Below are 15227 nucleotides of genomic sequence, written 5' to 3'. Positions count from 1 at the left end.
TTTCTTCTGTAGGTGCAGGTTATGCTCAAACTGACTTTAACATATTTTTGTTTCTGTCAGCAGCTGCTGAGGTTTGGGGTAGCAAGTTCATTTTGGAAACTGAGTGTGTTAATGTTTCCAACATGAATGTGTTACAGGTCGTCTGTTTTGTGCAACATCTAAAAATGCTTTATGTTATGAATTAAGAGAGAACCAAATGTCCAAATCTCATAGACTAAAAATGTTCCCTGTCAGCCAGCTTTATTCAGTGCACATCTTCTGACTTTTACAGCAAAAGAGCCTTTATCGTGGTCCTGAGCCCTCATGCATCAGCAGCAGCGGGCAGGAGTTTGTTGGAATCCCTTGTGTTTGTTTGGAGTGGTGCTCTAATTTCCCTGATGGAAATGTTGAATAAAAACACAGCCTTGACTGGTTGCCTAATGTTTCCAATCTTATGGAGAGGTTTAATAAATGAGGCCCTGCAACTTTTATTTAGTGTCTTCAGGTGGTAAATTAACTACAAGAGGGCTTCCCTATTGTTCCCTGAGAGCAGTGAAAGCACAGTGAGAATTAAAAGCAAAATACTAATTTAAATCTGAGTGTAAGGGCTAGAGAGTTCAAACAGCCGATCCTTGGTTCGCACTAATATCCATACAGAGGCAGAACTTTATAGAAACTAAATTTAAATATAGAGTATTCATTTCAATATATGAGCTCATTTATAAAATGTAGGTAAATGCAAAGCATTTTGAATGATGGAAATGAATCCAGTAATTTTCTGATATAAGCTCTGTCATGCGATAGTAAGCAGCATACTTTCAGTGAGGTGTGTTTTATGGCAGTTGGTCTCGCTACCAGATCACGAACCAATGCAAAGAGGCGCCTGTCCACTGAGGTCTGTGCTGGCTGGAAGTCTAAAGCAATGGAATAAAAGTTTTATGGGTTTTATTTTCATGATACATGCTGGACAAGAGCAAAGCGAAAAATTCCCTTTACTTTGTCTCCTGCTTGTTTTCTCACCTGCCTCTTGTTCTTGGCAGATGCGCAAAAGAGGCCTTGGAGGAGAGGATCAACAGCTGCACGGCAGAGGAAATCTAGCCTGGCTTGGTGGTGGATGGATAAACATGTAAGCATTGCCAAAAAGGCACGACAGGGAAAATACAGAGGGTAAAAGCTGTATTAAACATTTGCAAAATATATGAAATACTGGAGTATGGTAGGATCTCAAAAACTACTAATGGCTGTTACTTGTAGCGGTTCCTGACCACAGCAGCGACAGCACATGTGATGCACTCACTTGGGGCTTTTGCCCATGTGTCCTGAGTGCCTGTGAATGGTCTCACGGAGGAGCTTCCCACAGTAGGAGCAGTAATGGGACACCCCTGAGACATGTTGTGAAATTCACAGGAGTCTAATGATTGAGGGTCCTGTCCCTCCATCAGATTGTGTTGTCCCATGGCATTGAGTTTTTATAAGGACCAGGGCAACATAAGCGTTGCTTCCCAGGGAAGCTGAGCTAAGAAAATAACATGGCAGCCAAAGAAACAGAGGAGGGTACAGATGGCACCAAAAAGGGTGGAGGGGGAGACAAAAATACCAAAGTTATCAGAAGAGAAAAAATGCCAAAGCCTGGGAGAGTTGGGCCATCTGCTTCTGTTGCAGCATCTCAATGTGAATATGTCTCCTGTCTTTGTCTCTCTTTGTCAGCAAAGAGGGGGTGAACTATGTGAAACTTAACATGAAGGCTGTGGTATTTGCTTTGTAAAACAGATGATGAAGTAGCCTGCATTAAGAAAAGCTCATTTTATTCACTGTGATTTGCAGAGGATCCCTCTGAGCAGCGAGGGCTGTGGCAGCAATTTGCTCTGTGCAGACTTTGCACGGTAGCAGTAGCTGTTTCCAGCCTGGTCTGTGTTTTTACAGGGCAATACCTGGTGGAAAAACATGAATCCCTTGAGCAAAGCAGTGCCTGCTATCATTTTCCACATCTCAAGTCTAGCTAAAGCTAACTTCCATTGCTATAAGTACCTCAGCTGAGTGCTTCTTCTAACCTGTATGAATCAGGATAGCTGAGCCAAAGGTCGCTCCTGGGAACTGGGCTAGTTTGGGGAGTTCATAACAGAATACAAACCCTTTCGCTCTTGGCTTGCAGATGTCAGTCCGGAATGACAGGAAGAATTACATTTGCACGGTGTGCGTGTTAAAGCCAGGCTGTTTTGCACCAGCTTGCAGTACAGCTGACACATGGTGGCAAGAGCTACAAGGAGACTAATGATCCCGTGTTCATGCCACATAAACCATCCCTGGTGATCACTTTATTTTCCACCAGGTCATGATGGACACACTTGGGCACCTTAGGTAGGAGTTTGCAATGCTCTTGCCTCTTCTGGAGCTTCTGGGGAATAAAGGAACTGTATGTTGTGGTCAATCTGGCACCTTTAATGGGCTCTAAATTGATTTAGAAGTATATAATAGACCCAAAATGAACACCATGCACTGGATCTGGAGTTGGAGTTTCAATGTTTCAGCAGAAGGAATGTTTTACATGAATACAAATTTTGGGTGATAAAGCCATGGTAAGAGTTTAACACACTGCGAACCTGATGTGCTGATGGGGGAGAGAGGAGAGCGTGCGAGTCCCTTATCTAATTAAATAAGAAGCTTGCATGACGGTTATACCATCTCTGCGGGAGGCTCTGCAGTTTTTAGTTTGACATGCAGCACTTTACATAGGAGAATGGTTAAATGACAGCCACAATAACATGTTATACTGTTCATAGCAGTCAGGTGTCAGCAAAATGGATTGATTTCTATTAGGCAGTACTAAAAGAGCATTGGATTCAATTGAATGAAGTAAATGTGCTGTAATCTCTCTCTGAAGTTTCTTACATTTTCCTGTAGTTACCTGAGAGAAGTAAAAATGTATGTGTACGTACAGATATTAAAGAATTAGCAGAGTGCAGACACTGAAAATAACGTCCAGGAATCTGTACTGGAGCCATATTCCTGTCTAGTGTTTCCAACACTTCTGCACACAGGATGCAAATTTCTACACCCAAGCTTAAAATAGTATTTTTCCAAATGCTCAAGGAAAGATGCAGCTGCCAGAGAGAGTGCAGTTCTTTATGACGGATTAACTTAAACCATTCTAGGGCTATAGAAACCAAATGTATTGCTTTAGCTGTAAGTCAGGGTGGTTAATGTATATGCAATGTATTTGTTATTTAGTACTGCTAATTTGATCTGAGTTTCACTCACTGTATGCTTGTCTTGAAGTCAATAGCAGAGAATTTCCATCCTTGCAGGGATCCACTGGACACATGGAATCAGAACAAAAGTTTATCTCCTTGTATAACCTCCTCGTTATAATTACTGAACAAAATAACAGCAATAAGACATGACAAAAGTTGAAAATGAGTGCTTGCTGCAGGGACTGCTGTGCATTTTCTGACGCATTCACAGGTAGGCAGAACTTGGAAGCTGGGCTGGATGTCCACAGTGTTCAGCTTTACCTAATGGACACAGCTGCTTCTCTTCAGCTTGTGCTTGTATTGGGCTGGTTTTCAATTTATTTCTTAGTGAAAAGGAAAGCGAAGTATTGTTCTCTATTTAAAGCCTGGGTCTTGCTGTGTGAACAAGTTCTTTGTTTTATTTTTTTATTTATTTTATTTTTTTTCTGATAGCGGAGATATTTTTTTTTCCCACTTCACATTCCTGAATACTGCTGTTGTAGAAGATGGAATGTAAACTCTCCTTTGATTTTGTTTCTCTGGTTTGTTTCAAACATTTGAATATCCTGTTATTAGAAAGCCAAATTGCCAATGTTTGTCACAGTGTTTTATCTGTGATCTTATTTGTTTCCTGAGTAGAAGAAATAGATATTTGATGTTGTTATTGTATATTGTGATTCTTATCACGCTTTTATAGAGGTGTAACTCAGTTGACTGCAGTCGAGATGCTTCTGATTTATACCATGGAAAAAGGAGAGCGGGAATAACCAGGTCATGATGTTTTAAGGATGATATCTGTAGCAGATGATAGTAGTCCACATAGCAAACTGGATAGATGCAAGATATTAAATCAGAGGAACCAATATCTCAGTTTTATTTCTTTTGAACTTTGGAGCTTTCTTTTGTCACAGTTATGAGGAAAAAATACTGTATACTCACAGGAACGGAGGAAGGAAACTGAATTGTTTGTATATCATGAACACAAGTGTTGTGTGAGACGTTTTTTTCTTAAAATGATCGTGAGGGGCATTACGGATGCATCTGTAAAAGCTCTAAAGTGGAGTTGTATGCATCCTAAATAGCAGAAAATTGTAGAAGAAGTAGTGCTATGATTTTATGGCCTTTTCCTGAATCAGCTCCAAACTGAAACTGCAGATGCCAGAAGAGACCAATTAATACGAATGTCAACACTGTAACTGAGCTACCCAAAATAAGTAATAGAGAAATTGTCAAAGAAAGATCTGAACAAAATGATGGCAAGATTAAAACAGTCATTAATACTGAAAAGCTAAGATAGGGGAAAAGGGGCGATGAGCGTTACAGTGCAGCTAACCATGCAGCCTACAACAGTTTTGTAATTAAGAAGCCATTAGTGGTCTGCATGCTGGATAGCATTATCCCAACTCCCACATCATGTCAGTTAAAACACTGTTAATGTGTTTGATGCATTATGAGGTAAATCAGAGATAAACTAAGAAGATACACTTATCCTCTATGCTTTTACAAGATTTCTAGGGTTGGGGAGGTTTTCACTACAAGTGCTCAAGGGGAACATGATGTCTTTTTATCTGGCTTCCCAATTCAGAGTGTTTGGGGCTGACACTCTGGAGAACAAGGGGTCGGTTCTTGGTCATACAACCAAGACATGACATTTTTTCCTCCAACGAGTCTCTAATTTTTTTTTTGTTTGTGGAAAAGAAAACATTGGGATTACTATGTTTATAAAAGTAGTTGGAGTATTAGAGGTTAAAAGTATTGTGTTGTTAGTGTGTGTGTGTTATCACCAAAATCATTCAGCTTCACACTTTGACAACGTGCCCATCTGTTTCCTACTTCCTTCATTAAGATACTCCCATTTATTAAGATAAGAGGAAAGGGAAGCAATTGAAGTGCTAATTTTAGCTTAAACATTAAACTGATTTTAAGTGTTCTATAGAACAAATATCAAGGGAGTCTAAAGCATATATATACACCTAGTGGATTTCCACTGTGAACAGATACCACAGAAGAGTTAGAACAAACATTAACATAAATTAAACATGGATCTAAAGATTTTTAAGTCCCAAAGGTCTGATCTATGATAAATTCATAGAATAGTTCCAAAGCATGCACAGGAATACTTCTCAAAATTGGCTAATGTGCTAAAATGATCTTAAAGGGCAAAACAAGTATTTCAAATAGAAAGCAAGAGAAAAACAGGACTCAGAGACTTTTCAACTGTATTTTGTAATCTACTGCATGCATTTTAATATATAAAAAAATGAAGCCCTTGTTCAGTAAGGTACAACAGAAAATGGATGAAATGGGATACATTTCACATACGTAAAAGGCTTTCAAAATGGAGAGGTATTTCTCAAGCCTTTCTAGTGGCTTTGAGTGGGAAAGGATGACAACATTTCAATAGTCTTGAGCTTATGAGATTTATTTCTCCATTTAACTTCTCTGGTAATTAGTCGATTTTACTAACTAGCCATTTATGTGACAGATGATTCCTTAAGTAAATGCAACAACAGCCATGAAAGCTTGGGAATGCTTTTTAAGCAGATCTGCCAATATTGCATTTAGGGGTTTCAGGAATTAGTGATTAGCTGATTAATATGTACATTTTTGCTCAAAATGATAACAGCCAAGGATGTTGAGATGTCTGGTGTTCACTTTGTTAACAATTGGTCTTTCAAGCTGGAAAATTGCCCAAAAGGTACCTAACTTAGCACATTGTCAATAAGTAGGTATGAGGTCTTGTATATTACTTGAAATAATAAATGTATCACACAATAGTCAATAGTTAATAGAAGTGGAAGAGACTGTATAATTGATTGTAAGAAAATATATGTAACTCTGCTCAGTTACTGCAAAAGGAAAACCAAACACATGAAGTTACTCATGCTTTCCTGTGTAGCTAAAAGCGGTGTTTTGAAACCCCTGTGGCTTCACTGAGTGAAAACCTGCACCCGTGGAAGTCAGTGGGAATATTGTCATTACTTTCAGTACAACTAGGATTGCACCTAGGGTTCGAGCAATAAGAATTTAGCAGGGAATGGAGGCATTTTACTCTTGATTTATGAAATACATCTTGCTGTGGCAGTTTACTGAATTGTTGTAGGTTTACGTTAACAAAAACAGGGTCGTATCTCTCTGCTGCAAATGCTCTGATTGCTGCTATTTGATCCAAAAAACATCTCTGTCCATTATTAGCAACATGGGATTTATGGCGTGGTTCCCAGCAGTCATTATGCTTCCACATGAAGAGCATTGACACCAGAACAGATATCACATTGCAGCACTGATGGAGTTTGTGACTCCTGATGCTCAGAAGCAGGGAGAGCTCTTTAGGAACTAAGGAGACATCTTTTTTTTTTTTTTTTTTAAATTTATTCTTTCCCTGAGCATCCACTGGACACTGTTGGAGACCTCGAAGTAGTTTGAGTGAACATTTTTGGATATTACATTGCAGTTCTCATCGCTATAAGCTTTTGAGAACAATATTCCTCCTTCCTTCCCTTTCTCTTTCTTTAGGTTAGAAACATGAAGAAAAAGAGCAAATGTGTAAGTCATATGAACAACTCATTCTTCCTGAACATGGAATAGCCCTGTTCTCATGCATGTGATACAGAGAAGCTGTACACTTTTAAATGCTGGCAAAGTAGCAATGCAGCTAAAATACTCCAGATAAGAACAAGAAAAGCTGGAGAAAGTAAAGGTGATCGATCATTTGTTTCTAATTGGCTTTCTTGGAACACATCTCCAAAGCACAGGCCTGTGTCAGCCAAGTAAAGGTCAGTGCTCTTCCTGTACTTGCCACTATGCGTGCACATGGGACATTGTGCAATCTGAACGGTCCCTAGGATCTATTTTATTTAAACGTTGACCTCCCAAGGCAGGGTCCCTGCTTTTCTGCCCTGCTGCTTGAAAGCCTGCATTTACTCTCTAATTTAGCAGCCAGAGCAGCTCGTATGCCCCCTGCCCAAGGCTGCTGTGCTTTTGTAGTACCTCTGTGTCAGCGCAGGCTGCTTCCCAGGTATTTTTCAATATTAGCTAGTTCTCAGCTTCAGGAGCACTTACCTGCCGTTACAAGGCTCTAGCGTTAAGACACAAAGGAAACGTATTTTTCTTGAGTTTTATGTGTTAGGTGGCAGCTGGAAGAAAATGCCTGCCGTGACTAACTAAAAGATAATGAGAATGAATACTTCTGGTCTACACAGCAGTAGTTGGTAAGCTTATGGACACCAGTTACATTGCAACAGTATATTAATGGCATTTAGCAAGTACTTTTTAAGTCTTGGAGACTTGTTGCATATCCTCTCAGGTTAAATTCAGCTCAAATTACAGCATAAAACTAAAAATGCCTGGTAACTTGATGTGATTACATGTGAAGCCATCAAACACAGAAATAATAAAACTGTAGGCGCTATATAAATGTAATTTAGTGCTTTGAGAGTGACAGGGAGCACAGGTATGAGGCAGCGCATACAGTAAGTGACACAGTGAGTTGCATCCCTGCTCCACATGCCCTGAGGCTAGCCTTTGGGCTTTCAAAGATGATATTGGGTCTAGGGGAAAAAAAAGAATAGAAAAAAAAAAGGACTATTTCTCTGTTTGTAAGAAGAAAAACAGAATTTTGGATAAACCTAAAGCACTTTGTTAGCTTGAAATTCTGTTTTGGAATTAGTAAACTCCAAAATTAACTTTTTCGCTGTTCAAGTTAATCTGAAGTAGAAGAAATACCTTCTTTCTTGACCTTTCAGTAGAATCGTTGAGATTTTTTTCTTTAAGAGCCTACAGATAGAAATGCTATAAATATGGAAATATTCTTACAAACTTAATGTATGTTTGTATCTGACATAAAAAATTCTTAGAGCTCTTTACTGCTTCTGTTGGAAGTATCACATTTTGGCCCAGACAAAAATTTAGCATAATATAGATAAATGTAATTGACATCTCTAAAATGCCAGGTGTCTTACTCATGTATTTTCTTTGATATGCATATAAATTGCAAGTGGATCAGAAGACAATTGTAGTAAATTATGAGTCAATAACAGATACCTGAAGGATTTAAATAAATGATGATTTTTTTTTTCACTTTTATGGAGCAAAACTGAAATGATAAAAATGCACAGTACTCCCAGACATTTGTGTGGTCTCCTGAAATTGCCATATATCTGATTATTTTCAAAATAATAAACAACAAGATCTTTTCTAATAGGAAAGGAAAGTCATGAATTGCGAAGAGAATCTTTGTATGTTAATACTGGAATATTAGTACATTGTTTATTGCCAGCAAGGTTATTCTTTTTAGATTTTTAATGCATTTTTTTTTTTTTATCAAGGGCTTTTTAGTTTGCTTATATAAAAATGGAGATTCCACATGTTTGAAAGATTTTTCTCTTTGTACAGATGGCAATATCTCCTTCAATAATCAGAAATGCTGTCTAGGAGAAGAGTTTTGTGCTAATATGTTGCAGAGATAGAACACGGGATAGGAAAGAAAGGAGATACAGTACAAAAACTTTAAAGCCGATTTGTAAAATTTGTCTCAAGGGATTTGTAAAGACTTCTGCACAGTGTTTGCCCAGACCTATTTGTTCTGGCTTGTTTCATCATTTTACAAAGTCATATCAGTTAAACCTCAGTACTGATGTGACTCTTTGAAAAGGGTTTCTTCTTCTCAAACTTTGCAGAACATTTCATCCTCCGTGTCAATCTCAGCATGATGCACTGGAGTTGATGTTAATGGTTTTCTGTACGTAAAAAAGCACTTGGTAATTTATATGAGAAAGCCACTTTGAGGTATGAATTCATGTTTGATAGGCTCAGTCTGAAGCTGTTTTCTCAAGAAACTGAGATTCAACCTATAAGCCCACTATTTTTGTACGTATTAAAGGCCTGTATGTAGTAGATGATGCATCTGTACCCAGAAATCAGCATGTCGCATGAGGGATAACTAACAGTGGTGAAAATAGATTCTGGAAGTGTCTGAGAGGAAGGCTGCCCTCCACATGGCAAAAGTGCTGCAGCCTCCTAGCGGCACTGAACAACAACAAGAAATTCAGTAGTACACCAAGGAAAGCTTGAAGTTCAGAAAGCGTGCAAGATGACACATGCCAAGTATATGGAGTCTGTTGGTCCCTAGTTATTAATATGGTGCTCAGGAAGTCCGTTTACATCCTCCTCTTAGTGATTATTTTTGCTACACTCCTCTCCCCACACCATTCCCTCCTTATTCTCATTTTGTTGAGCTATGATCTTAATGTTGACAAATCCTTTTTATTCAAGAGTTCAAAGAGAAAGACTGTTACATTCCATAAAAGTCACTGTGGGATTTTACCTAGGCACAAGCCCCAGGAGAGTCATTAGGTTTTTTGGTACCCTCACAACTGGGGCCATCTAACTTAGCCCACTGAGAAAACCGTAAGTGGCCTCTTTTGGGCCATGGCACCTGGGCTTCGTTTTCTCATGTTGCATTAAGAAAGGTTTGCTGTCAAAACAATTGACAGCAACTCAAAAATAAAAAAAAAATCTGGTTGTTTGTCCTTGATAACCTGCTTGTACAATGCTTGAAGAAAGTTTAACCTATAATACCAGTTTTCCTATAAATCCTATGTAAAACATGGGGAAAAATGCATAATTTTAAAAACAACCCCGTAAAGGATTTGATAATGTAAACAATTGCAACTGATAAGAGAAGATAATTATATGGAGCATGTGTAAAATTTTTTAATATTAAGGAAGTGGTAGCGCATGTAAGATAATTTTATTTTGTTTCTTCCACTGAGTCTTGCTGTGGGACAACTTACAGATAGATTTTGCTGTCATCTGTGGCTGGGTAAGGTGAAGTGACATCATAAACATAAAAAACATCACATATAAAATCAGAACAAAAGATTTCTCTTTCATAGTTCAAATCCCAAAACAGCATGAGTTCTATTCCAAGAAAAGGATGTACAGTTATATATATAAAAATATATATTAAGGTAAAGTTCATTATCATATAACCAGCTTACATAAAGATAAGTGGAACACAGACACTATCCATTTACTGTTTAAGAGAAGTTTTCTGCTGGACTTGTGTTACATGAATGTAGGCAAAAAAAAACATTTCACATGTACAATGCCGATTTTGTGGTGTTTACACATTCTGTAGAATCTCATCCACTTTCAGGTGGTATCATCATGCCAAACGTCCAAACGTGTTCGTACACAGTCCCCATGAACTATGAGAGAGAGGAAGGAAATTTTTAACATTACTCTTTCTAGATGGATTGTACCCATGAAAATGGTGGAATGAAAATTCAAGACATTTCCAAGATACTCTAAAAGGTGTGACACTGAAAGCAGAGACTTTTTGCTCTGTTTTGGGAAGAAAAAAAGTAAGAGTAGGATTTAAGATAAACAGTAACTGTTACTCTGTTTGCATTTTTCCCTCATTCTTAGTAAAGGTAATAAAATCATAAAAGTGTAAAAATGAAGGGAGACTCTTTAAATTTATTTTTCTCTAGTGGCTCCTTACTTCTAATTTCCATGTTCTGAACTTGCTTAATTAAATCCTGGGAAGGTTATGTTATTAAACGTGGCCACCAAAGATTGTTAGCCAAATGATACTGTAATTTATATATCTTAGGCTCTTCAGGGACATGTATAGGAAATTAGGACAGAATATGACTACACAGCTTTTAATTGTATGCAGATTTCTGCTGTTCTCCACATCTTGCCTTTATGGAGTTTTATGTACACGTTGATAGAATGTGGTTCTTTATAAATCACTCTTGTAAGTAAGAAAATCTTTTACCATGTTTGTATATACATATATATATTTGTATGTATGTATTTTTTTCAATTGGGTGCCATAATTCCTGTAATTCCCTCAGTAGACACAAAAATCAAAGACCTTTTTTTTCCATTCTTTCAACGTTTTCTTTGACATGCAATTTCTCCCAGCCTTAATCAAAGTAAAAATGCATAATAGATTAGTGAGTTAGTATAAATTATGTATTTTGCATGAAATGGTGTGTGTGGGGCAAATAAAAGATGAGTTTATTTTTGTTGAGGTATGTTTACAGATTAGACTGTCCTGATGCTGCTCAAGCCAGCATAATTTTGCAGCTGAAGGCATGCGAGCTGGCACTATCAGATCAATACACAGAATTTTCAACGCAGAAGAATTAGGTACATCTAGTGAACAGAAATAAATGGCTAAAAGGTGGGCATTTCAGTGACATGGGGAGCTACTGCAAGTTTGAAAATCAAACAAGGAGGGTGAAAACTAATGGCACAAGATGTCTCTAACATAGCTTAATAGTTAGAGCACATAAAATTGAATTGAAGAGCTGTGGAAAATGATCTGAAAATGTTATCTGCCGTTTTCATGCTTTTACTATTTTGCTACTGAGGCTCTTGGGGGGAGCTGCAGAGCTCAGTGTGGGGTGGGCAGGAGGGTGCAGCACTGGCTGTGATGGAGAGGAGCCCAGGAGTGATGGGGAAGGGTGGACAGTGAGGAGGGAACTGCGGCAGGGATGCTTCCTACAACCATGGTTGTGGTTAATGGAAATTCAGTTGTCAAAGTCCGCAGGAGGGGAGAGGCTCAAGACAAGGATGAACAATGTAATAGCTTATCTCTGAAAGCAGAAGAAAAGATGTTTGGAGGGACTGGAAATACCAGGAGTAGAAGTAAAAACCACCAGGTATATGCTGGCTGTCCCCCAAGGTGCTTTTCCTAGCCATTCATCATGATCAGTTACTTGACCTTCAAGACACAGTCTAAAGTTTTCATCTTCATTTAAGCTTTCCCTGGTTATAAATTGAGTGTAAAAGGCAATTAAAGGGTAATTTTGTGGCAGTTGGCAAAGGAGCTCTACCATGCTTGTTTTTTATGATATTTTTATGGTGGCTAAGAAATGAATCTCAAGGAATTCATTTGTTGACAAAACTGATTGTTGGCAGCCTGTTATTTGCGCTCTGAATTATGATTACCTATTAATGTGAACGCACCCAAAAGCCTTAGCGATGGATGCCTATTTTCATAAATACAGATATAATAGTAACAAAGCCCTTGATCTGGGTACATGGATTAAGGGGGCTGTGTGTCCCTGAAAATGGATACTTAACAATGTGCAGTACAGGTGATGGACTGTTTACCTCACCTTCTGGATTCATTGTACAGTGATTTTAAAAGGTGCACTTGAATGCTGGTATTTTTGTGCCGATTTACAAAGCTAGCACAGGAATTTGTCCTCAGTAGGGGTTCCAGGAGCTTTGAGAAGTTGTCACTGACTGGATGTAATTACTATCCTTAAGGAATTAAGGATATTCCATAGCTTTAGTTCAAGATAGTGGGTATTTAAAATGGCAAGCATGTTTACAGAATTGCCTAATAAAATATTTTAATTTTCTAAGTAGAAAGCATAAAATTGATAAAACTATTTCTTTTGATCCTGGAAACAATTCAAAATGGATTATAGAATCACAGATATGTGGAACGCATCAGTGGAAATGTTTTTGCTTTTGGTTTGGAGAGATTTGCTGACAGTCATGGAAAATATCCTCTTCCTCCTGTTTCCCCACCAAGTCAAGGAAGACTTAATTTGTTATTTATAATTTCTGTATTTGTCTAAGATTCACTCAAATCCAGGGAAAAAAATGGTCGTTTTTTTATGCTGCTGAGTTAATTACATACTGAGTAAAGTGCTATGTAAGTAGAATAAGGGTATCAGAATGGCGTCTGTGGTTGAAGGGTGTAAGTCATTCCAGGTGCACAGAGCTATCTGTAAATGGCAAATTTATTTACTTGGTAAATCTACATGACACACAAACTAAATGAAGATCCTAAATTTAGGATAACAAAATACAACAAGTAGTTCCTCTGCTATACAGGCATGAAAATCTCCACAATCATAATAAATATGCAAATTTTATTTGTCCTCATTTGTTTAAGAATTTTCTTTTAAGCCTTTATCTTTTTTAACATCAAAATGAAATCTGATTACACTGCAATATCCAACTTCTGCCTTAGTTATTTCCAAACTCCTTTTTGAATAGATTAATAAAAATAATAGAACTTAAGATACGGTGTAGAAATTGATTTGGTTACAAAATTCCATGCCCCTTGTGAAGCATACTAAAAACAAGCAGCACATGATTTAATGCAGCTTTCATATCTATTTGCCTGTAAGCATTTCATTCAAAATTAATCTTTAAACCTGATGGTTATTATTTCCCCCTGTTGCTTGAGAAAGTCACAAAAATATGTACTAGCCTATTTTATTGACTTTTTTTTTTTAATCTGGCTTTCAAGATCCCTGAAGCAGTGATAAAAGTCAAGGGGTTTTACACCGGAATGGCATCCCTTCACCTGGAGTACAATACCTGCAAGTACAATAATAACAGAAAATAGCATTTTCTGTCTTATGAATATTAGATTGCTTGATAACTGAAGATCAGAGCAAAGATGCTGAAAAAAAGAAATGCCTCTCTGAGTAGCTGCCAGTACTTGAAACTGCAGTAGCTAGTACCTGATGGCCAAAACTCGTTACTTCCCTGACTAGTAGCTCAGTGGTCTTTGCTGAATGACATTCAGTCAGATTACTCAAGTGTCTGAAGACAGGAGTAGGTCTGTCCTGAAGACTTGCTGGATCAAAGCAACATGACCATCTGTTTCAAGGGATTCATGCTTCTGGTTCTTCCCAACAAGTCAGTGGTTGCAATGGTGAACAGTGTAATGCTGGCTGCCTGTTAGTTCTGCTGGTGTCTAAAAAAAGAAAAAAAAAATATTGTAAGAAAAATAAATTTCTTTAGAATATTTCTATCTAGGTAATTGTCTTTATAGTAGTCAAAATATTTTATTTATTTGTTTATTTTTTTTATACCTGCAGTCACAGAGAAGTTGAGGTTCTTTAAAGCAGATGCTTTTTATTTGCTTGTTTTATATTTTCCTTGGATTGTCTTGAGCACGAAGACACTTCAACACCCAGAATGTTATTACATCAGGCTTTTTATTTGCCCTGTTTATTTAGTTCACGGTTTCCACTGCCTGCAGTTTCACAGCTCAATAATGCTTTCTTATCAATGGGATCAAACATTTATAGGTCAGGGTGGAATACAAGAAAAGTAAATTTGGGGTAAAAATAATATGTAAAGAGAAAAGAATGAAATACAAGAAGTCTCAGTCTTACCTCATGTTAAAATTCTATCATGGCTGGAGATTGGAAGTATCTTATTTTCATGCTTTTGTACACTGCTTTTTTCTTCTCTGCTGCACAGTGCTCATCACCAATGCCTTACCTGCATTTCACAGTTTTGCTGTGCCTTTTAGGTATGAAATGATATTTCCATCAGAGCGATGGATACCTTGCCCAGTTACTGAACTTCACATTTCTAACTGGAAAGACAAAGATCTGATAAAGTGAAATAAGTGTTGGAGGCCTCATTGCTCCCGATGCTGTACAGAAAGGTCAGCACTCACTGGCCGCGAGCTTGTACCTCTGTGCTTAACAAAACCTTAGTCAAATCTTCAGACTTCTGAAGTTGTATAAGCACACTCTGTTACATTACTTCAGAAGGTAATGTTCAGTCTTCATACTAAAGGCTAACTCATTAGCTTCCCTCAATTATACAGAATTACACACATTATCAGATGTATATTTATATTACACCAAGCTACTATTCCATTATGTTCATTTATAACAAAAGTATCTTTAAAAAGGGAGACAGAAGATTTTTTTTTTTTTTTTTTTTTAAACGTTTTGATTATTAGCAATGTTATTCTGCTCTTAGGCCTTAGTGTGTGCTCTTTCTCTTTGTAGCTGTTGTTATGCACAGTCTAGGAACATGAGAAAAGTTGTATCAAAGAGCCGTTTAGCTCAATACCCTGATTCTGGCACACGCCAGAAATGGATGCCAGAGGAAGAATATAAACTTAAGACAAGTGATGCGTTGTGGTCAGAGGTATCTCTGTACTCGGGCATACAGCAGAGTGGCTCAAAGATTTCCTGAGCTAATGGTGGTCTCTTTAAAATTTAATAACAT

At 37.7% G+C, this 15227-nt stretch overlaps 1 long non-coding RNA gene across 1 annotated transcript; it reads left to right on the top strand.

The window, feature by feature from the left end:
• Positions 1-1026: 1026 nt before the first annotated feature.
• LOC121072601 lies at positions 1027-6762 on the top strand. The gene is made up of 3 exons (XR_005821340.1): positions 1027-1105; positions 3285-3441; positions 6726-6762. It is a non-coding gene; the product is annotated as an uncharacterized LOC121072601 (long non-coding RNA).
• The last annotated feature ends 8465 nt before the right edge of the window (positions 6763-15227 follow it).

Source organism: Cygnus olor, chromosome 6 (genome assembly GCF_009769625.2).
Source record: "Cygnus olor isolate bCygOlo1 chromosome 6, bCygOlo1.pri.v2, whole genome shotgun sequence".
NCBI lineage: Eukaryota > Metazoa > Chordata > Aves > Anseriformes > Anatidae > Cygnus > Cygnus olor.
The sequence above is the reverse complement of the archived record's forward strand: the minus strand, read 5'-3'. Positions and strand labels throughout refer to the sequence as shown.